We start from the raw sequence: 23,189 nt of genomic DNA, 5'->3' as shown, positions 1-23,189 counted from the left end.
CTGAGTTTAAAATTTCAACAAAGTGTTGATTTAAGCGATTAGCCAGTTCAGGCCAAATTGCTGTTACACTGACAAAGAGCTGTTTGGAAGAGGACTCATCCATACTGTACAGATTTCGTATGGTTGCTCTCAGGGTCTCCTTCCCCTCAACTGCTGGAACACGGAACCTTCCAGCTGCCTCTTACTGCACTTTGCTCAGAGCAGAGAAAATATTACAAATGAACGTTTCTAAATCCCTCATTCAGTGTACTGAGGGCCAGAGCCTGAAGTAAGACTCCTGATAAACATGGGGATCCAAATCTGGCCCTAGGAGGGCTATCATCTATTACACTCCAGCAAAAGAGTGAGCTGATGTTAAGATCTTACTGCTCGTAGCAAAGCTTATTTTGTTACATCAGCAGGCCACAAGGTTCAATAAGTTATGTGGCCTTTATCTGTTCCATATGTACTGGCTGCCTCCTGTAGTTCGTATGCATTTACACGGTATATGTGCTTTAACGAGGGACTCCAATGCCTTTAGACAGTAGAAAATGCAAATTGATGCTCCGGTCTGTAAAACTCTGTTTAAATTTGACTCTGCATCAAAAAATAATGCCAGTAATTGCAGATTTTGTTCTCAACAGGCTTCCAGCAGGGCTTATTCCTCAGGGGATTTTATAGGCATTGAAATTTGATAGATTAATTGTTAATAAAGGTTAGATTGAGTAAGTGCATACAAACAGCATAGTGAGTTTGGTGTTTACATTGGCTCCCAAACATTTTTAAAGGGCAGTTTTGGACGGAGATGCCAGACAGAATTTTTCAGTTTTAAGCCTAGAAAATTATTTAACTGTGGAACAATCCGTGCCATAAAGCCAGTTTTCTTTCTTTCCTTCTTTCTTTTTTTTTTTTTTCCATCATGTTATCACTATCTCCTATCAGGATCTTACTGTACAATAGTGACCTCTGATGTAAAGGAATCAGGAGTGCCACTCGCAAGCCCTCCTGCACAGCCTTGCTGAGCAATTATAAGCCTATTCATCACCAGCCAAGCAGCTTGCAAAAGGAGGGACGTGTGTGCATGTGCACTCACACACACACATACATGCACAGACAACTGAAAAACTGGTGATAAAATGAAATTGTGGAGCACAACACTGAAGGATCTGGAGCTGTTAATTTTTATAGCTGATACAGATACTAATATTTTATGAGATTTAGAACTATCAAGATAAAAAGAGGTAATATCTAGCATTACCCTTTTTGTTTTAATACAGAGATAAAACTATCACTTGAATAAAGCAGCATTAACAGACCTCTTCTTTATGGACATACCCATCTTCCTATTTCCTTTTGTCAATATTTATAAAAACAGAAGGAAGTTTTTGCCTAATCCTATGCAAAATCCACGAGCTGTGTTTTTTAGAGGCAATCCCCTTGCTTGCTTATCTCAAGGCATATTTCAGTTCAATACCAGGGCTGGGCTGATACCAGCCTGCTGTTGTGTGTCATAGCTGGGGACCTGGCTTCCTTTAAATGCAGGCTGAGCTCACACCAGGGATTTGGGTGAATCATAGAATGGTTTAGATTGGAAGAGACCTTAAAGATTACCTATTCTAACCCCTGTGGGCTGGTTGCCACCCACCAGAAGAGGCTGCTCAGGGCAGAGTGCCAGAGTGCCACGGCCTCACCACCCTCTGAGTAAAGAATTTCTTCTTAATGTTGAACCTGAATCTCCCTTCTTTTAGTTTAAAGCCATTTTCCCTTGTCCTGTTACTATCAAGCTATGTAAAAAGCCTGTCCCCCTCCTGTTTATATGCTCCCTTCAAGTACTGGAAGGTTGCAGTGAGGTCTCCCTGGAGCCTTATCTTCTCTAGGCTGAACAAGCTCAGCTCCAGCCCTCTGGTCATCCTCATGACCCTCCTCTGGAACCACTCCAATAGCTTTGCATCCTTCCTGTCCTGGGGGCCCCAGGCCTGGACGCAGTACTCCAGATGGAGCCTTTCAGGGGCAGAACATAGCGGGACAATCTCCGCAAGAGCAGTTGGGTGAGAGACTTCCCACCGCAGAGCTGACATGTGGGCAAACATTTGGGTCACGCACAGGTGCTGTCTGTGAGCAGTGTCACACTTAAGTGCTCTCCGTTTGCTCAGCAGGTTACGGCTGCTCTCCGGTGGGCCAGGCAGTGACTTTGCAGAGGCCACGAGGTAATCCTTGAGGTCAGGGAAATAGATTGCAATAGGGTGGAACAGAAACTGGAGAGAATGCTGGCTCCAGGCTGTGGGAGAAGTCTGTGTTCATGACCCTTTACTGTAAATAATATTACACCTTTAGGAATAATAACAGAAACATTTATTTCTAGCTTACTCAACAGAAGATGCCAAAGACATACTTTGAAGAAACAGGGTATTTGGAGAAATGTGATATTATATTGGATGCAGCTTTGAGAAATATGTTAATGTAATGAGTCTCAATAAGATGGGGGTTCACTGTGTGTGCAGAGCAAGGGCGATCTCAGAGGTAAGGCATGGAACCCGTGTTCAGGTGATCTGTTTTCCACTCTTAACAACCACAGGCTTCCTCTCTGCCTTTATTTACTTTTGTGATAGTTTGACAGCCTTGAAAATACAAAAAAAAGTTTTCTTGTGCTCCACAGAAAAGCTGTGTGAAGAGACACAAGAATTTGCAAAGTTGTCAAGTCTTCAAACAACAGAGGCCATACAAACCTACAGATAGATCAGATTCCTGGAAAATGCTAGTAGTTATGATTGTGTAGCAATACACCAGTGATTGCCTCAAACTTAGAGTGAACAGGAGGATGCAATACAGCCTAAGCTCTAAACTGTCCTTTGTGTGAGCTTATTTTTTATATTTTCTTTTGAGCTTTTATCAAAACTGTCAAGATTCTCTCCTCCCTTCCTCCCAAAATAATACACACACACGTATTATGGAACGGTTATGTCTTTAAAACAGCCCTCAATAGAGTAATTGCTGTTTTGTAGCTTCTGGAAAAGGAAAGCTGGATTTTTCCAGAGTCATTGCAATCCCAACATAAACATTTTGGAGAACCACATGTGTTTAGGAAGTACTTTGATGATACGTAACATTCAGTGGATTCTTCAATATATTGAAAAAAAGCTGTGTATGCTTTGTAATCTGAGCCCTGGCTGGGCATCAAACTTCCCATAAGGCATTCTGACCTAGCTGCAGCCAAGAGACCTGATACCAGTAGTGGTCCAAGAATTCAAGGTGTTCGTTAATATTCAGCTGTAATGAATGCAGCATGTGTTTTTGAATAAACTACATGCTTGAATGAGAGCCCCTCATTCAAGAAGCTCAAGTGTATGGTATAGTGATTAGACTTGGCAAAAAGCAGTTGTTTTGTAGGGGTGACACCAGCCTACTAATAGCAATTGTGGGCAGTGCATGTCGTGTAGTGTCACTCACAGAAGCAAGGCGCCGAGCCGTTGGGTTGTCACAGCACGAATCCCAAGGGAGTGCCATGATGGCCAAGTCCCTTCAGGTTGGCACAAATCTGCTTTGCATTAGAGCCCAGTTGTTTCAAGCTTGAAATATGTTCAGCTGAATGCTCAGTCCCTTTCACTCCAGTTGATTTGTTAAAAGTTTGTTTGCTTCCAGTAAACTAAAAACGGGCCTGCTTTCTAGAAACCATTTGTTTGGGCATCTATGGAAAATCAGTTTGGGCATCTATGGAAAATCAGTTCCAGTTACACTGGGTCAGTCCAGTAACCCACACCAGTGGTGCAAAATTTTGAGTTTGTTATGGAAGAAGTGAAAAATATTGAACGTTTATCCTTGTGATACCTAAAATTTCACCCATCTCAGAGCAATCTTCAGTCTTCAAAGCTATCATAATCTGTGCGCCAACAGTCCCTTAGGTCCAGTGTATGGTATGTATCTCTACATGCTGGGGGGGTATCTTCATCCTAATATGTGCAGGATTGGGGCCAAAACATCTATTCAGTTGCATAATGGGGTATTAGGGTGGAGGCCCTCATTTCCATACTGTTCAGATGATCTTCTTTATACAGGGAAGCAAGATGTTCTAATACCCTTATCTTACCTTACATAACTACAGATGTTAATCACCAAAAAAAATGATCCAGCCCTTTTTAATATTAGGGAATGAAATGATAAGGCCTGTCTTAATTTTTCAGTTTTCTCTTGATAAACCTTAACTCTGAGATGCCAAAAGAGCTGGATTCAATAGACTTCTCAGTAGCCTTTAGATGTAGTTATATCAGCCTGAGTGTACATGTTCATCTTTTTTCCTCATAAGAAATATTTACATAAACTTTAGAGTGGAAATTCTTAAAGGGTTAATCGGAGAAAGGCATTTGGATTATTTTTTTTTTAGGGAGAGGAAGGTAATATTTATAAGAAATAGCAATCTGTAAAAATAATCGAAAGATATTTATAGCATGTAGCAATTGTTTAATGAGTTTTCAGCATTTCCATTTCTAGGCAACAAACTTCATCAGCCACCAATATACTAAAAAGTGGTTTGAAGTGATTATTCGCTTTGGTACTATTCCTCATTACAAGTAGAGCTTCTGAAACCAGTGTGGAGAGGAGTTTCAAAGTGAAACCTTTTTTTTTAAAGTATGACTGCATATCTCTATAAAGTTGCTTATGGTTCCACTTTCCACACCCTATAAATAATAATAATGATTGAAAATAACAAAAGCTTCCCACTCAGACCAATTTACTGCAATTTTCCTTTCACCATCTTATTCAGTTTATTTAATCTTTAAGCTATCTCTGAATTGCCTCTGAATTTCAGACACATGCATGCAGATAATTAGCATAGATGCAGATATTACACAAGATCAGCAGGCTTATCAGATATAGGTATTTCTAATGTGTCAGTCCTTTGCCGTTCCTTTTTAGATTCCTACTTTCTAATAACCATAGAAATTTTTGGGAGAATGTCGCCCTGGTCTTCCTTCTCTAACTGAAGCGAACCCCTAAGGATGGGACTTAAATGCAGAACGAGCTCTTAAAGGAAGGCTGCAATCTGCATGCCACACCTCTGCCCTCTCTTGTATACAACGGAAAGCCCATCGATGTTACTGTAAATTGTGGTGGCTCAGTCCAGAGAAACCATATTTTGCACCTCATCTGGTCTAAATATTGAGTTTATGAGTGAATGTTGCTTTGCATTATGTGTTATAGATGCTTTATGTTTATTTAAGAACTCAGTTTGCAGGAATGTTTTCCAGACATGCGGTTTACCGCAATAGACAGTTGTTGATATTCTGATCCCAAGAGCGTTAGAATATGTTTAGAAATTGCGACACTTTTAAAACCAGATGTTCTACATAAGCTACACAAAAAAAGGGGGTGGGGGAACAAATAGAACTGTCATTTGGCATGAAAACAAGCCTGTGTTAAAGCAAAGGCAAACACATACCAAGTGAAATAAACGCAGTGAACTGCCCTCAACCCTTTCCTCCTTTTGTAAGTAACTATTTTAACAAAAGATGGAAAATCCTAGCTCCCAGATGGTGTGGGAAGGGAGAAGGAAGGCTTTCAGGTCCAGGTTCCCATTGGAAGGAAGCTGTTGGATCTTACTTCTGCGATGGATCAAAACAGAGTGACAGAGCTGGGCAACTTCCCGCAGGGAAAGAATGTAAATCTGGATTCAAAGCCCAGCATGGAAATTCATTTTCTTTTTCTTTCTAAAGGCGAATGGTCACCACTGGGGAGGCAAAGATCATTGTGCCCAGCGTGGTGAATCACCATAAAGAAGTTCCTCCCAACAGCCATAGGATGGTGGCACGTACTGCTCTGGTGTCCAGGATGATTTGACGGAGAATGTCTGCAAACAGGTGGGGAATCCTGCACCAGAGACAGCCTCAGATGCTGAAGTATCTCAGAATATCTCACCTAGAGGTATCTGGAACAAGAGCACAGCTGGGCAGCAGAACAATGGGGACTCACAGCCATCTCCTGCTGATGACAGACTGTCTCTTTCCATTTAACCTGTTGCTGTTTTTTCTTCTGACTTTAAATTCTTTCCCTTGTTCATATAAACAGAAGGTGGAAAAGCTTCACGTAGACCAACCTCAGGCCTGTTAGGGTAATCAGTGACAGCAATCTAGTTCCTCATAGAAGAAAATAAGAGCTTGTGGCAGCCAAAAGAAATCAAGTCACTTTTGCTTTCCTTTACAACTGCATCCCACAGAGACAGAAACATATTACCAGCAAGTCTGGAGACGTTTTCATGAAATTCTTAGTTTAAGCAACTGCAACAATGCATGTGTTTGCCTAAAGATTGAAAACGTTGCATTGGCAGTATAGAAGTGATGTAATGTCTGCCATGTGGCCTGATTTGAAAACAGTTAAATCAAAACTGTAAAGAAAAGAATTGTGCAAACATGTCTTTGCCAGCAGGTGTCCTGAGAACTGAGTGTTGGATCTGCTTGGACCCTCTAGTATTTCTTCAGAGTTGTAGCAAGCCTTCTCTGCTCACTGCTGCTGCCTTTTTGCAGTTTGGTAGGCTGCAAAGGAACAGAATCACTTATAAGTTGTTTCACAGGAGGCAATTTACTGATGTTAGTAAAAGGAAAAAACTGCCCTACCAGCTTAGTCACTCTGCTTCTGATGAGCAGAAGACTCCTCCTAACATTGGACCAGTTCGTTAGTCCAGCTTCAAAGAATTAATGCAGTAGTAGGATCTGCCCACTGACTCATTCTGCTCCTCACGAGTACCTGAAAAGCCAGCTCTGAAACCCTTACTAGGTCTGCCTCACTAAAGACAATTTATGGCGGAAGTTCATGTACATATTTATTTTGTTGCTAAAGAGTTTGCTGGCATACTTCAAAGTGTGGGCTATTGCCTGTTCAGGTTTATTGCCTGCTTGAGTGAATTACTGCCTACCTGAACAGGCCTGCTGAGCAATAGTTCAAATTAAAACATGTCATTTATCATGTTCACACCAATCCAAAATGACCGCAAAACCCAAGGTGTAATTATTGCCAGCCTCTGACTGCAGAGCTATCGCAGCAAGCTCCCAGCCAATGGGGAATACTGGTTCCTCTCTTCAAAGGGAATCTGCTGCTTTCTTCATAATCAACAAATATGACCTTAGCATTAATAGTAATGCTGTTTCACATGCTGATATTCACCTCTGAAACCAGCTTTTAAATATAGTGGAAGAGTGTGGCATGGATCCCATCCAAGGTGACTTTTTTTTCAAAATGCAGTTTTAGACCAGAAATTTTTCATTCAAATTTCTTATTTAAAAAAACAAAACAAAACAAGTCTTGCAATTTTCACCAATATCTGGAAAGTAGGTTGTCATACATCCTGGAATGATGGTGTTATTTTTATTGCTGTTATTTTTCATTGTCACTACCAAGAGAAATCTCAGCACCAGCATCAGCTGTGAACTCCTTTATGCCTACAGCTGAAGTAAGTGAAGTCTGTACACCCATATTCTGCTCTGTCCTTTTCTATCCCTGTTGTTTATTGTGTCATCTTTCCATATTCCTTGATATATCCCAGGGCTGGTGTCATATTTTAACCTAAAACTTGTAGGGCTACAGCTGCCTATGGTATGTATATGAAAGCAGGGGAAATCAGCAATATATATAGTGTGCTGTTCCCTCGCATCCCTCCCTAAACCTTCCTGACTCATCCAGGGCTTTTGAGCTTTTTCTGGATAACATAAATCTTTTGAAGTAGGAGAGAAATAAACCTTTTTGTCTATGTCTTCACAGAGGCACTCTTCTTTCTTTTACTGTAGGGCCTTAAAGAAGAGAAGTATTCAAACAAGACCTGAAATATCAGACAACAAAGATCAGAAGTATCTGCTTTAATGGAAGAATTTTATGGTAGGTATGAAAGGTTAATGTTTTCGATCTGTTTCAACATATAAGTGCAAATACAGAGAGAAAGAAAAAGTGGATTTAATCTGTTCAGAAAACTGTGTGGTGCAATTTACCTGCACTGGGGCTGAAGGTGGGCCAGGACTGCAGCACATGATCAGGCTGGCTGTAGTTCGTGCACAGCCCTGGTTCTGAGCATTCGTATTCCTGTCTCACTTCTGCATGAACCATACAAGGTCTCTGCAACTAAATAGTTCTCAAATTATGGAGTTTGCATTCTGATCTGACTTTTGCAACTCAAGCCTACCTGTGGTTATGCAGTCAGACAGAAAAGCCAACAAGCCAAGAGCAACGCCTAGTCACCGACTTTGATCTAGAAATAGTTATTATCCTACTATCTACATTACAAAACATCCAGTTTGCTAAACCTGGGTTATCTCCTGATTTGGCTTCATTTGATAGACAAGAGCAGTTCCAGCAGGGAGAGCTTCACATCCTGAAATGATGCATCTTTCAAAAAACTGATAAGTGATAAACCTTGCAAAACCTGAGAGTGGAAAATGGTATTTCCGTCCACCTCCCAACTACCTCTCTGCAGTTCATCCTAAGCAGCACCACTGGCAGCCTTCGCAGATGAAATGGAGAAATGTCTGAATGTTTCACCTTACGTGGGTAATGCAGCCAGGTCAGAGCTGAGACCCACCAGTGGGCAGCAAGAAGAAACATACACTTCTAATGAGAAGCGTATCAGCACGGATATGGAGAGAATTTATTGAAAATGATTTATTTTCAAACAACCTCTTCAAATTTCTTTTTTCTTGGAAGCTTAGTGGGAAGTTACTTAAAAAGGAAGTCACTCAGAATTCTCTCCTGTTCACTCCAGATGAGAAGAAACTCTTCTCTCTCTGAAGAGTGAATTTGGGTCACAGTGCGGTAGCGTTCAGTCCTCATGCTGAATTACTTGCTGAACATGTGGTAGCGTTTTGCGACGTGATCTGTGAACTGGGAAGTAAGCTGAGCTCACCCAACCCATTTCATTTATAGCTTTACACAAGTAAATAAGTATGTTTTCAGCCACTCAACACAAGAATGGCTTGCAAATTGCAACCACCATTGCCCAGGAGGTTAAAGGTTAAGCTTTTCAACAGGTCAGACTGCAGCGCTAATTCACCTCGGTAGTGAGTCCCAGGCAGCCTGTAACGCATATTTGTGGTGGTTGTGTTTGTATAGCATACACATAAAATGAAAACCGTATGACAGAGGTTAGTCCTCTTAAATGGTTGTCACATTGGCTTGGGTAACTTTCGTACAGTTATACATATGTTAGCCAAGATTCTGGTGGTATTTTTGTATAAATTTTATTGACGTGGTGAACTAAATTGGGTAATTTCATAGCTATTATAATCAGCCAGTGGCCCAAGCAATGAACAGCTCTGTTTATCGTGAGAATGTTACTAACTGGTCTGGCTGGGTTCAGCTTCCAATGGTGGCCCTCTTCCAAATGCAGAAAACCCATATTTCTGACACAGAGGGCTCAGACAGGCGGTCCCTGTGTGCTTATCCACAGAAGCACTGATGCTGCAGGTTGAGGGCTCAGCTCCTGTCACCAGATGTCTTTCCTGAATGTTACACAAATAAGGAGATTGCAGGAGCTTCCTGATTTCAGTTTGCAACTGCTAAAGCTTGGACTAAGGTCGGCATAATGGAGATGTCTGAATTAAGAGGCTAAATTAGGCACATAGGTGCCCTTATGCATTCAGTTGAGAGGTAGATGCTCCCAGAGATACCTCAGAGAAGTGCATTTGTTCTCTGTGAGGGCCTGACCCATTGGCTTTATGTGGAGCTCCAGGTAACAAATGGCCAAGTGACTGCATCTCAGCTGGACACCTGCAGTGTTATGCATGTGGGCCTAGATAGCAACACCATGTCCAAAAGTCCCTGTCTCAGGTGGTTTCTCCAAGGGCTTGTTTTATTCTGTGACCTTGTGTACTACTTGGTGAACAGCCATGGCATGCAGGTGTGATCCTGAGGACAGTGAGGGTGTGTGTGTGGGTGACCAAAGGAAGCCATTTACTGCCTTTTGTTGGCAGAGAAGTATTAAAATTTCCTCCTCTGCAAGGCAGGAAGAGCAGACACGGCCCTGGACTTCCTCCCTGAGATCCTTCCTGACCAGGATGCCCTTCTGCAAGGGAGGAGCTGTGACCCTTGAAGGCCATGTCTTGGCACATCAGGACATACTCATGCATAACACATACTTGTTGCTCTGTTGCAAAGCAGGTGAACTTCAAAACTGAATGTGTAGGCCATTTCAGAGAGGTTTCTGCTGAAGGAAGTATGTAGCAAATAAAAGAGCAACCTGTGAGTGCATGTGGCGGGAGAGGAGCAGGATACTTTGAGAAACTCTCCTTTCCTGCTCCCAGAGTCCCTCTGCATCCCCTGGAGAAGACAAGTGGTTCCCATCTTTGGTGAAATGCCTGATGGAGCCGGCAGCGTAACTCTGGTTTAACACTGACTATGAATGATGCTTACATTTCAAAAGCATTTTTTAATAATATTTTTCATAAGTGTAAGCTAAAGTAGTTACTTTCCACCAGGGTCACAGAGAGTTCACTAAATGCTGATAGACTGTATTCTGTATTAATGGTGCTAAGCTAACTGCCTCACAGAACTGCCAGAGCCCTTTATTTAAAGAAATAGCACTGTATTTCACAAGAAAATATTTCTAAGGCTTTCCTTACTGATAATTTGTCTAAAGAGAGACAGGTCTAATCATTTATATTGAATCTGGGAAGCCCAGAATTGGATGTGTTCAATAAGATACGCGCTTTATTTGAATATACATTTAGAGCAGCATGCAACACAGATCATTAAAGCATTTTGTTTTCTTTTTATTTAACAAAATATCAGCAATTAACTTCTTTGGCTAATTATTGGATTTTTTCAGCTGATTCTTTGACTACAAAGGATTGCTTGTGCCTTTATACATACTTTCCTGCAGCAAGAGGAATCACAGCATGGATTGCATTTCTTCTCTTCAGCAAGGGGAATGGGTCTGCAGCTCATCTGCATCAGTTCATCTATAACACTGAGCCAGGTGACGGGGCTGGGACTTATCCCTGCACACAGGACCTGGTTCATCCATCCACAAGCGTATCAGGAGTGGGGGACTTGTTTCTGGCTATAGGTAAGATTCTTACTCCCTTGCCTGAGCAATGAAAGCCATAAACTAGTTCTTGCTGGTACTTATGTAAATTCCCTATTAGAGGTGGTTTGAAAAGTGTGTTAGTTAGAAACCAGTTCTTATTATAGTTGTGTATATGAAGTGACTTTACAGCACCATTAACTAGAAGAATGTTGTAGATTGAATAAATTCTCTCCACTGAGGTAGTGTAACCCATTGAAATCTATGTTACTGCACTGGGAATCCTCTGCATGGAGGGCTTGGTAATACAACCCATATCCTGCCAGCACTGAGACGAAATCCAGAAACTGTGATATCTTGAGAAAGGCAGGTTCAGCTTCTTGAGTGATAAACTGTCCATAAACGTAGTGAGAGAAGTTGAAGGTCATATTTCGTGGGAAAACAGGCACCATTAGAGTCTCAGTGCATGCAAACAGGTTTCAGCCTATTGTTTTAGAGAAGCTGTACTGTTGTTTATCTGTGTAAGATGGCACTGAGTGGCCCCAAACAAGCCTGAGTTAAAGTACATAGAGAGAGAATTAATTAGTCAGGCACTTAACTATGAGCTTAACGTTAAGCATACAAAATGAAGGGAGATACATAATTTTGTTAAAATGACTTCAGTGGCATTGTTTGTATGTTAAAAGTTAATCACTGAACTTATCTGTTGCATTATATCAGGGTCTAATATGGCTTGTACACTTATTTACAGATCTAAGAAGTTTAATGCATTTACCATGAACTCTTGCTGCACATCAAGAATTGATTGTTGCCCACAGAGAGTGGGGTAAGAACAGTGTAGTTCTGGTCTTACAAACTGAGGGATAGCAGGGAGCTGAGCATGAATAGGGAAGATGCCCAAAGCAGGTAGGTTTTCAGCAGTTCCCCATCAGCAGATCAGGCTTTCCAGAGCCCTCAAGGCTGAGCAAACATCACTGGTTTTGGCATTAGCCCTAGGGGGAACAGCATTAGGCCACTACTGAGTGCTTTTGAAAACTTTTGCTCGTTGGGTTGGAAATGGTAAGAGACATCTCCACACGTGAAGGTGAGTTCTGGTCTTTGTCGCTCATGGATGTGCTACCTGTATTTGGGACCTCCTCTCACCTCATCATTAGTTGGACACAGTTACCTTTTGCTCTTAGAACTCAGTGTGGGTAAAGGTAACAGACCTCAAAGCCTAGACAAATGGATCTTTGTAAGAGAGACCTGTGAGCTGGGCTACCCCATCTAGCTCCATCTTCACACATATGGGAAGGGAGTTTTGGGGAGGTCTAGGCAAGAAACCAGTATTCCCACTCACTGACAATCAAAAAAGAGATGTTCCTGAGTGATGTACTCAGCGCCTTCAGTTCTCACTGGGGTAGAGTTCCTTCAGGACTACTTTCCTGTGTCTGTAGGGGATGTAACCAAATTATACCACATGAGAGCTTGTAATTTTAATGCTATGCTGTAAGGGAAAACTATAAACATAACAGGAAAGACTGGATGTTTTCCATTCATATTTTTAGAAAGGTTGCTTCTCATCTGTACACATTAGTTTTCCAGCATCTTTGGCAAGATTTAAATGAATTATTTAACTGGAATTGAAAAGCAAGTCTTACTTCTAAATTAAGCCAATAAAAGCTCTTCTTTTTTTTTTTTTTTTTCCTTCTCTAATTCTTAGAATGTTACCACAGAAGATAAAGATCAAATCCAGATCCAAGAAGTGATAAGGCTATCAAAATACCAAACTTCTGAGCTGATGGGCGGGAGGCAGTGCTTGGAGATAGATGACAGGCTATGATCAGAAGCGTGGTCAGTGCTGCTGAAGTGATAAGACTTTAACCAGAAGTATTTCCATCTTGTGGCTGTCCTTTGTGACGGGTACCACTGCTCCAAGAACTCTTGTGTGCGTGGTGTCAAAAGCGGGGAAACCCGGAGGGGACCCTGGCTTGGAAGATCAGTCTCTTGTTCTCTATTAATGGGAAATCTGCAGAAATGATGAGTCAGAACCCAGCAGGAGGCTTTGTTTCAGCAACTAGAACCTGTCCGAGAGAAACAGTTGTTAGGAGGGGTGAACTCTGCTGCCAGAGCCGTGCTGTGGTCACTGCTTGGTCTGGCCAGGCTGAAGCTCGGGATGTTTTACAAGCTGAACCCACAGCCTGGGGATCAGCAAACCCATTCTGCTTTGTGTAGCCCTTGTTCCTCTCTCTGCAGAGCTTAAAATGCGCGTTTCCTTGGGTAACATGTGGATAGCATCTACTTGCTGGAAGAGCCAATCATCTGAGTTGTGGAGCAGGAGATTTTTAATGCCCATACCCACCCACTCACAAAAAATCTCTCTAGTATTTTCATGCTTCCCCTTTTTCTGTTAAGACAAGATTTTCTCCTGCAACTCAACAGTAAATGTTTCATAAACAGTCCTTCCGTCTGCAAGTGGACCTTGAAAATTGATTATTTTATGTTTGTTTCTTTTAGTCTCCAAATGTTTCTACCATTATGAGGCAGGCAGTTATTTTGCTAGGAAGGAATGCGAAGAATTAGAGAAGTTGAAAGTGATTAGGACTCTGTCTTTCAAGACAGAGCCAGTCACAAAGCCTGGCATTCAGCCTGCGGGGAGTGAGCATCATAAGACACCCTGAAGCCTTGAAATCCCTGGGTATTAAACCCCATGGGGTGGCTTTTGCATTATCAGGGAAGAGATGATATTGAGGAGACAGCTTTCTTCATATTTTAAAGGTTTCTGAGTTAATATTTATTCTAAGTAGTTGTTTATTTTTGGGTACTTTTATTGTTTCTAGGAAGGCCACAAAGAGTTCAATGTTATGGAGAAATGGTTACTTTGTGTTTATGGTTAAAGTGAAAACAAGAAGAAAAAAAAAAGTGCCAAACAATCCTGCCCCAGTTCTTTATTTAAGGAGACAATGTACTTTCCACCCATGCACAGGCAGTGCTTTACAGGCTGTATAATAAAAGCTGTTCCAGATATTGTCTAAATAGAAACAGATTTAACCCTGCTGTTGTGAGTTGCATCGCTGGGTAATGAAAGTTTTCGGTCTGGTTTTACTGTTTTATGCTTGCTGTGAACTGTGCATCCACAAAACCTCGTGCACAGAGACTTGTTGTTGCAGTGCCATCTGTTTGTGTAGGAAAGGTGGACATCCCCTGAGACATAAGGCAACAGCAAGGGTTTGGCCTTCTCTGTTAGGTCATTAATTCAGTCCTCAAAGTGGTTTTTCCTACAAGGACCACTGATCATAAAACAGAGCCCCGTGGTTTCCAATGGGAACTTCGGTGCTCGTGACAACAAGGTGGTGGTCCCTATTTGTGAGAGAGGTCTGAAACCCAAACATTTCTAAGCTTAAAGCTCTTTGAAAGTGAGTTAAATCATTTACCCCTGGAGTTGTCCACTAACGGCATACTCAGAACTGCTGAAAAGATTCTTTAATTTAAGTTGGCTTTGACAATTACCCACTGCTGTGTTACCTAAAGCAATCACCAAGCATTTCTCCATGGGGGGAAAGACCTATGATAAGAGATAGTCCCTGAAGATCCGAGAACAAAAGATGGGCTGCAGCATATGCATGTCAGGAAATGGTCCATTACTCATGAATTGCTCCATTTCCGTACACCAACGGGGGTCACCCTGTCACTGAGGACCAGAAAGATTATAACAATAATATAAGTACTGCTTTATTTACAATTTTACAAGAAAACAACTTTCCATAGCCATTATAGAATGACTGTTTTTTTAAAAGTTTCCACAAATAAAACACTCTCAGAGGACAATAGGAAGTTTGCAATTTGAAGTATTTTGCAGTGGGACTAAAGGCACATTTCCATGTGTCACTGAGCTGGGGCCAGCTGTTGGGGCATGAACTAGGAAGAACCAGATTCTCCTCTTTGTTCCCCTGCAGATTTCCTGTGTGACCTTGAACAAGTCACTGAGTTTCTCTGCCTGTGTGTACTGGCAATATTCTGTTTTCCCTTTGACACCCCATGATGCTCCCTTAATCTGCTCTATTATCTGGAATACTGCAGCGAGAGGCATTGGCAGCTTTACCATTGCCATGATGGAGATCTCATGCTGTAGGAGTTCTCTGTACCTAGAAATTTAGCATCTGGGCAGTATAGAATCACGGAATCACTTGAGCTGGAAGAGACTGTTAAAGGCCATCTAGTCCAACTCTTCTGCAGTGAACAGGGACACCCACAGCTCCATTAGGCTGCTCAGAGCCCATCCAACTTGACCTTGGATGTCTCCTGGGACGGGGCTTCTACCACCTCTCTGGGCAACCTGTGCCAGTGCCTCATCAATTTTATTGTAAAAAAATTCTTCCTAATATCCGGTCTAAATCTCCTCTCTTTTAGTTTGAAACCATTTCCCCTTGTCCTGTCACAACAGGCCCTGCTGAAGAGTCTGTCCCTTTCTTCCTGACAGCCACCTTTAAGTACTGAAGAGCCGCTCTCAGTTCTCCCCAGAGCCTTCTGTTCTCCATATTGAACAGCCCCAGCTCTCTCAGCCCGTCCCTGCTGGAGAGGTGTCCCATCTCTTGAAGCATTTTTTGGCCCTCCTCTGGATGCGCTCTAACACTGCAAGCACTTTACATTCTGCCCACAGCAGGGGCTTGGAGCTAGATGATCTTCAAGGTCCCTTACAACCCATGCCATTCTGTGATTCACACTCTCATAGGCCTGTGCCAGCCCCCTGTAGCCTACCTGTGCGTTTTCCAGCTCAAAAGTGGTCTGATCCCAGCAGTGGAAAGACTGGAGGAGGGATGCTGGGACTGGGCCATGGTGCATTTCCCACCTGCGGGTCAGAGGTAACAGGATTCGCCTGCTGCGTGAGAAACCATGTGAATGAGTACAAGTGACAGCAAGGGCAGGCATCATTACCATAATGCCTGTCTTACAGGTGTTGGAGGTAGTCACTGGAACAACATCGCCTGAAATTTGTGTCCACTTGAAATGCTGCGTGTTTGTAATCGCCGAGCAAGAATGAGCAGGTATGACTCTGATTCTTATCATCTAGCATTAAAACACAACAATCACCCCAGCCCACCTCTTAGTATTCATTTTACTTATTAAAGCTTCCCAACAAGTCTCTGCAGTGATGTTATCTGCTAAATTGTGTGAGGTTTCTGATCATTAAGTGGATTGGTCTTCAAAGAGCTAAATGAAAATGAGCAATAAATATCAGCGTTACTTAGGTCGTATAGTGCAAAATGACAAGGAGACCGAAAGACCTTCTGGCAACTGTTAGAACAAACAAGTGTGGAATATATTCACTAGTGCTTCTTGCGGGTTTTCAGAAAGTTTTTAATTATTTGGAAAAGCAAGCTAAAATGGAGAAGCAGACTTGATCTTAAGCTGGAAGAGGTAGGAACTCCCAGCAGGCTTTTTTGTTCCACTGCTGTGACCTGGAGTTATGTGCTTTACTCCCGTACTAACTTTCCTCTCTGCAGAAGGAGCATTGTAATATTCATGTATGCTCTGGAGATATTATTATGGCAATTTCTCCAGTGCTTTGCACATAAACAGATACATTTAAGAAGGTGAGCTTCCCGCTGGTGGGTGTAAACATGAGCTTCAAGTTTTGCACCTGCAATTGCATTTCCTGTGTATAACTGAGCACTTGTACCAGTAGAAACCTGACTGCAGAGGTAAATGAGGCGGCAGTGGTTGCCGTAACTTCTACTTGTAGCTGTGTTTTCATTCACTTGGAAAAATAAGCAGCCACAACAGTTGCTGGGGCAAATTGCATCCCCAACCAGGGAGTATGAAAATCGCCCACACAGGCACTGTAAGGAATATTAAACCGCTGCGTTGATTTCTTTGGTTGTATTCTAAGGACTGATTTTTACATAGGCAAAAAAATGATGAAAAATTATTTAAAAACTTGCAGCTTCTTCTGTCATACTTCCATACTGTCTCCTGTTTGGCATGGACAGATTCCCAACCTCCCACAGTCCCACTCACCCTGCCCTCAGAGGCCGGAGTTTTGCTCTGGCCAGGACAAGGGATTCTCCTTGCCCCTCACCAGCTTTCCTCCTTATGGGGAAGCAGTGTTCAAGAGGGATCACAGTAGAGAATTTCTCCGGTAATAAAAATACTAAAATGTGACTGTACTCCTTCTTTTGACTCTTTCAACGTCTTGACTGTTGGCATCTCTTGCACGATAACTGAAGCATGCTGAGTGAGAAGCGCACCCAAAAGAAAAGAGGGAGTTCAAAGAAAACTGGAAGATGGAGGCAAACAGAAAGAAATGGAAGTGTCAAGTTTTTAAACAGAAAACAAAGAAGCCTATAACCTAAAAACCCACAAGCCTAAAGGTAACAGTCATTTCCTATTTCTGTGAAAACTGTTGGGGTTTCTCTAAAGGAAGTGGGGGGTGGAGAGAGGACAGTTCCTGGTATTTTCCTGAGATTAGAAAGCAAATAAAAGTTATCAGGTTTCCTTTGTGACTGAAATAAGTGTTTTGAAAAGTGTCAACTCCACCTTAGTACAATCCTGTGCTATATGGTAAAGGATGAGTTCCTACGGCGATGGCTGGGAAGGAGACAAGAATCTTTACTCACAATTGACCCCACAGCGTTGTTCCTTATGTATAAGGGAAAAAAATCTGGCTCAAAGCCAGAACAGTTGGGTGCTGGAATGGGCTGCCCAGGTGGAGTCACCGACCTTGGAGGTGTTCAAGAACCAAGGAAATGTGATACTTAGAGACATGGTTTAGTGGGCATTATTGGTGGTAGGTGGATGGTTGCACTAGATGATCTCAGAGGTCTTCTTCAACCTTAATGTTTCTATGATTCTATGACTGCATCCTTCTTGGCATTTAGTAACACGTGAGTCATTTACACCTAAGGACTGTGCAGCCCTGTGCAGTGAGACACCTTCCAAGCTCATATGGATAATTTGACATATCTGCCACGTGATGACTTTACCAAACGTACCTGAAAGCTTTCTCCTCCTTGGTGAAATATTTATTCACAAAAAACACCAGTAGTGAAAGAGTCAATATGAGATATCTGGAGGAAGTCCATTAATTGGTTTCAGAATGTCTTTAAACAAGACTGAAACAAATCAAAGCAGTGTAAGGTAATGGTAAAATTTATAGTTCAAAATCAAGTTAGCAGTAATTCTTAAACACAATATTTTAAACTTCTGTGGAAGCATCATAAGGCTCTTAGATTATACTTATGATCCAGCGTGATGTGCAATACTTCAGCTCGCCTTCTGCAGATAAGGAAGATAGGCATAGCATGGGGAAATGAAGTCTTAAATGTGCTTGCTAAGTACAGGCAGCAGGGCGTAGGGACACACATCACCTGGGTTCATGTGTGGTTGAGCTCTGCACCCATCCCCCTTCCTCTGCTGCATACAGGCATTATCCACCATTATGCACAAAATGGCAGGGCCCCAATATAGAGGGTTTGCTGGCTTTTAAAGGGTCTGGTCTCCTATGACTTGAGCAAGGGCATGGAACTGAGCAGCTGCATTGGGTGAATGCCGGTGGGGTTTGCTCCCATTTTCTGGTTAATAGCTATTTGGCTGGGGAGGACAGTTCTTATACAGTGGGGAAAAAAAGTTTATATAAATATTTACTGAGGTGAAGCAACCCAGAATGAAAATGAAGGAAAAAAAAAAAAGAAAAGAAAAGGGATAATTGTGGTGTCAGGTCTCTGGTCCTAAAATAGGAGAATCTAAAGCTGAAATGGTTTGGCTTGCTCTTAAGCCTGGCGTGCAGGGCCCATGTTTTTAAAGACGTCATTTTGCATTTGTTGCATCAGTTAGGATTTACATACACTTCTGTGAAATCTGAGCCATAAGTGTTGATTTTAAACAAAGACATTTCCATAGGATCTTTATTGTCTGTGTAGTGGTGAAGTGCTATGAATAATTTTTCCCAGGTGCTTAAACAGGTGGTGTCTTCAAGGGAAGCAGGGCTTCTTTCATGTTCCCTATAATTTGTGCTGTCTTAAGCCTTCATTGTCAATGTCTTGGGCGAACGTTTATGACTGTTTGAATAGTGCCTTCCCCACAAAGATGCTTGGTACCCAGCTCCTCAATTGGAATATAAGTGCTACAGTTATTTATTTACAGGGAAGGAAATAACACAGTGGCTCTATTTGCTACTCCTAAATTTATTTTCTCTTCTTTTGTGCAGTGTAAAAATGTTAGTCATCACCAATGGCCCTTGGAAATAAGCTTTCCAAATATATTCTCATACTCTATATAGATGCACTGATTACACTCCAGCAGGTCGGCAAGGAGAAATCTGAAATAGTGGCACTAAATGACAAGGGAAAAAATCACTGGGGAGAAAATTCTCCTTAAAAATCTGAGGATGATTATGGAGCATAGGCAAATGTCACCAGTGCTGGACTGCAATTCTCGTTGAGCCCTCAGTTCTCAGACAACGTTGATTAAAGTTGGATGGAAAAGTGCCATACAAAAGAGCAGACTCACGAGCTTCAGCTCCTGTTTCTATCTGCTCTTTGGGCTGCGAGTTCAAACCTGCATGATAAAATTGGGATTTTTAATCTTGTGTTCAGGATCCAAGCAAAAATAACTGGACTGAGAAGGAGCTGGATGGTTGCTGTTAATATACAGAACTTATGAGACTGCCACTTTTGTTAGGATCTCATGTTCAGAAGTGGGAAGCAAGCTGTGGCAGCCAGGTTTGGAAACGTGGACTGATATGGGTGTGAGCTTCCATTTCCTCATTCAGTTTTTTGAAAAGCCATAACACACAATAGTCGCTTTCCTAAGAAGCAGGTGTTGTGGACTTGGATTTATCAGCATTTTTAAGCATAATGGACAAGTATGCTTGCTGAGATCCATCAATTATGAGGGCACGCTTAAGCTGTATAAACATTTCCATGTGGTTTCGGGGTCTCCCTCAGTGATGTCCTACGTCCACCCTATCCACGCTCATTTATTCTAGCATGCAGAGAATCCTCCATAACTTACGATACTGCAAAAGTGAGGGATTGATCTTTCCCTGGTGTATATACGTGTGGAAATCATCTGTCTGCACAGAAGAGGGAGGGGGAGGCACATGGGTTTCAGGGGGATGCTTGGAGGAGGTGGTACTCTGACAAGCCAAGATACTACTTGCTCAGCCAAAGAGCTCAACCAAGTAAGACACAGAGGTATGGTGCTGTAGGACAGTATCACCTCTGCTTCTCCAGCCACATGCAGATCATCTCTAGGATAACAGCAATAGCCGAAGTGCACATTTATATAAATATATATACCTCAGTGTGTGTGTGTGCATGAATAATCCTTTTTTTGTTTTTTTTTCAAAAAAGCTGCCATGTAAACTGAAGCAAACTACCAAATGCCTACTTTGTTCAGAAAAAATCTGAAATACTTTTTTCTTCTTCCTCCTCCTCATTTTTCCAGCCATATGGATTTGCCAGTTCACTGCATCATTGCGTGTTTATAACACAGCATTTCCTCAGCAGCTGTCACTATCTCACAATGCCATAGTACATCTTGCGTATTGAGTTCCAAACCATGATACAATAGAAAACAGCTTACACTTAAAGAATAGAAGGCCCTCCCTTGACATCCATTTAGACACTGGCTGTGGACCTCAGAAGGTAGAAGATACTAGCAGCACTCTCAAATAAGTCTGCTGTTGCATCTGTATGGCAGGGCTATTAATTCACCACCGGTTCTTGACTTTTAGCAAGATGCAGTTTAGGGTACATGTGGCAGAAAGATGTTTTTCTCTCTGTGCTAACTGGGAGCACACAAATTGGCTGCTGGGATGTAGCATGGGATGCTGACTTGCTAATGGGTGTTTTCAGTCTAGGAAAAAGCTGGGTGAAAATAGAATAGGTGCACCCCTAAACAAAGGTTGTGTGCAAAATTGGGACATTTCAGTGGGCTGGATTACAGTTGCCCTCGGTCTCATCATAACAATGTATGGATCACAGCTGAGCTTAAAAAAAATTAATTTGTGATACTGTTCCTTGACCAAAATGATAAAGGATCTCTAAGAACTGCCTTAAGATGATGCTGTCTGGAAGGGGTAGGGAAGTACTGAAGCTCTCTGCTATTATTCCTGTCATCTTTGCCTGGCAGCCCTGAGAAAGGACCAAGAAGTGGGGAAATTACTCTGTAGACTCTTTAGTCACATTGTCACTTGCTGCATGCTTGTATTGGGCCGAAATGCAGGATTTGCTGAGTGTGTGACTCGGGCTCATCTCATTGTGTGAGAACATGTGTGGGTGTCAAGTCACAGGGAAAAGAACATCTTGCCCTTTTTCTCATGTAAGCAGAGTGCTTAAATTCAGTCATGCTGGGGCAGCCCCTACTGAAGCTTGGCCACCTAGACTGTATTTGGTGCAAGATGTTCAGGCTGTGGTACTTTTTCACAAACTTGGTAGGTCTGACTTTCTGCTCATGCTTACCCTTTGACCGTCACCAGAGCAGGAAGAAAGATTATTTTTTTTTTCCCTAATGAATATTATGACACGATAGCTTGAATTATCAACATGTCTTATAACATGTTGCAGATGGTGGTTTAATGATGTAACGTCACTTCATAGAAAAAAATTACATACCTGGTAGTTAGCTCAAACTTGATCAGATAGCAGTAGATTGCAAATTGATGTTGCTATTTCCTCTCATGCGATCCTGTTTGATGATATTTTACAGAAAACAACCAGGAGATCTTTCTTCTTACAGTCAGTAATTAGCAGAGAAAGAGCAACTGTGCAGTACTAAGATTATCCAGCAGCAGAAAGAACATCCTAATCCCAGACATGAGAGACAGGATGTCCATTAGGAATGGTAGCCGCTGATCAATAGTCTAATTTAGCATAGAAGGGTTTTATTGCTTTGGGAACTGGAAGAAGAGAGGGAGGTATTGTAATGTCTTTAGTTCCAGTCCTGCCTCTGCTGCTGATTCACCCCAAAGAGACACTGGCTGACTCCACTGCTTTTCCACAGCCATAGGATCAAGCAATAATTTTAAAATAGCAGAGCATTATGTGTTTTGAATATGCATTTGATTATGTATGGGGCAGCACAAAGGAAGAAAATCCATTTCTGATGATATCAAGAGTAAGCTGACGTTTGTCTACAACTCATTTAGGATCAAATCCACCAAATTTATGGGTCCTCAGGAAAAAAAAAATATCTCTTTTCAGGCATTTGGTGCCTTTTTCAGTTTTTGTAAGCTTTTTTCTTTTGGAAAATAAAAATAAAAATAGAGATAAAATTCCAAAGCAGAACTTCAAAAACTTTATTTTTAACAACTATGCAAATATCTCCTGCGGAGTATTAATGTGTCCAGATCACCTTTGTCTCCCCATCACCTCCTGTGCTTATTTCTCAGAAATATGATGGTAACTGTGAGCTGATGAAGTGCATCACCTTCAGTGGAACCACCTTCAGTGGCTGCCAAGGGTTTTTCTAACCAGGTGAAGGGGTAGAAGTTGCTATTACTGCGCAAAGTGGGTAATTAAGAGTAAGCGTTACCTGTAAAAACTTTATGTGCTGGAATTTACATCAAGGTCATGTAATCACATGGGTAGGAGACAGTTCTCATCCTTGCTCTGTTCCTCGGAGGAATTGCTGCTGGTCTAAAACCCAGGGAGGACAAGTTTAGCATAATGCAGGAAAAGTGATAAAATGGTGGCACCAGTCTAATAGATTTTCAAGGAGATTGAGCAGGAGCCACTGAAGGTAGCAGTGAGGCATAGAAAGCAAAAGTACACCAGGCCTTGTTTAATTATCTTTTTCACACTGCATTAATCATTGCAAAAACAGGATTATGCCTATTTTTACATCAGGGTTGAAGGGTAATACAAATGTCATTTTGAGCACTGTCTGTCATTAGCAACTCTTAAATTAAAGGTTTGAAGAGCAAAATAATGAAGGGAGGCTGCTCCCTTGACCTATTTTTCACCAACTTCTTCCTCTTTGACCTCTGAATCTGAATTTCCCTTATCAAATCATCATCTGATTTCCTATGAGTGTTCTTGCTTTCCCCAACCCCCACAGCCATGCTGCTTGTTCCGATGACCTCGCTCTTCAGCTGTCTTATTTTATGTGCTGGTTTGACAGTCAGTCATTTTTTTTCCTCCTAAAGCATCCATAACTCTTCATTCTCTAGTTATCTTTCCCCATCTCCAGTTGCTCTTTCAGCAGCTCCACTGGAGCCATGGTTGACCTCAGG

At 41.9% G+C, this 23,189-nt stretch overlaps 1 long non-coding RNA gene across 6 annotated transcripts in view; it reads left to right on the top strand.

Annotated features, from left to right (window-relative positions):
* LOC109369823 (uncharacterized) overlaps positions 1-23,189 on the top strand; it is a 340,039-nt gene that overhangs the window by 295,923 nt on the left and 20,927 nt on the right. For all 6 annotated transcript variants that reach the window (XR_014886106.1, XR_014886107.1, XR_014886109.1 and 3 more), the window contains 5 exons: positions 5,688-5,831; positions 7,752-7,839; positions 10,778-11,017; positions 15,909-15,999; positions 17,182-17,325. This is a non-coding gene — a long non-coding RNA (uncharacterized LOC109369823). The remainder of the gene's footprint in view (positions 1-5,687; positions 5,832-7,751; positions 7,840-10,777; positions 11,018-15,908; positions 16,000-17,181; positions 17,326-23,189) is intronic.

This window comes from Meleagris gallopavo, chromosome 13 (assembly GCF_905368555.1).
Source record: "Meleagris gallopavo chromosome 13, MGAL_WU_HG_1.1, whole genome shotgun sequence".
Classification (NCBI taxonomy): domain Eukaryota; kingdom Metazoa; phylum Chordata; class Aves; order Galliformes; family Phasianidae; genus Meleagris; species Meleagris gallopavo.
The sequence above is the reverse complement of the archived record's forward strand: the minus strand, read 5'-3'. Positions and strand labels throughout refer to the sequence as shown.